The following is a 579-nucleotide window of genomic DNA, read 5'->3' as shown; positions in this document are numbered from 1 at the left end:
GAGCGGAGGGGCACGCAGCTGACAGCAGGGTGTTCACCCGCACACTCAGGCAGTCACATGGGCACGTGGTACAAGAAACGTGTGTGATACGTAAACGCACAGAGCAATAAATATGCATATGGTATAGACACAGTAAGGGTGTATGGTACCTAACACACTAGACACGCATTCCAGGTACAACACAGGGGTGCGGGTGGAGACAGCACGCAGTACCGCAGACGGTCAGAGCAGACACAGTACAGTCCTGATGCATACTGTCAGGGGGTCCGTGGGGGCTCTCAGAGAGCAAGTGGGTAGAAAAGGTCTGTTATTCACTCTCCAGGGAAGAACGGGGCAGGCGGGGCAGGCGGGGCAGGTGCAGAGTTGCATCAGCCCTGAAGGGGGAGTGCCCTAGAGACTTTGCAAGGCAAGGGGTTTAGAATGGGGTGATAAGGTGGCCCTGAGACAGCAGCCAGCGGTCTTCTACAACATCCGGGTTGCTTCCTTGTTCTCTCTGAGCGAGCCCGCCATCTGTGGGCTAGATTAAGCAGCCCCTCTTCTTCCCTCCTTTCAAGTGGAAATCTGCCTCTGATCCCAGGG

The sequence above is a fragment of the Tupaia chinensis genome, unplaced genomic scaffold, assembly GCF_000334495.1.
Source record: "Tupaia chinensis unplaced genomic scaffold, TupChi_1.0 Scaffold143624_1, whole genome shotgun sequence".
NCBI classification, from domain to species: Eukaryota; Metazoa; Chordata; class Mammalia; order Scandentia; family Tupaiidae; genus Tupaia; species Tupaia belangeri.
The sequence above is the reverse complement of the archived record's forward strand: the minus strand, read 5'-3'. Positions refer to the sequence as shown.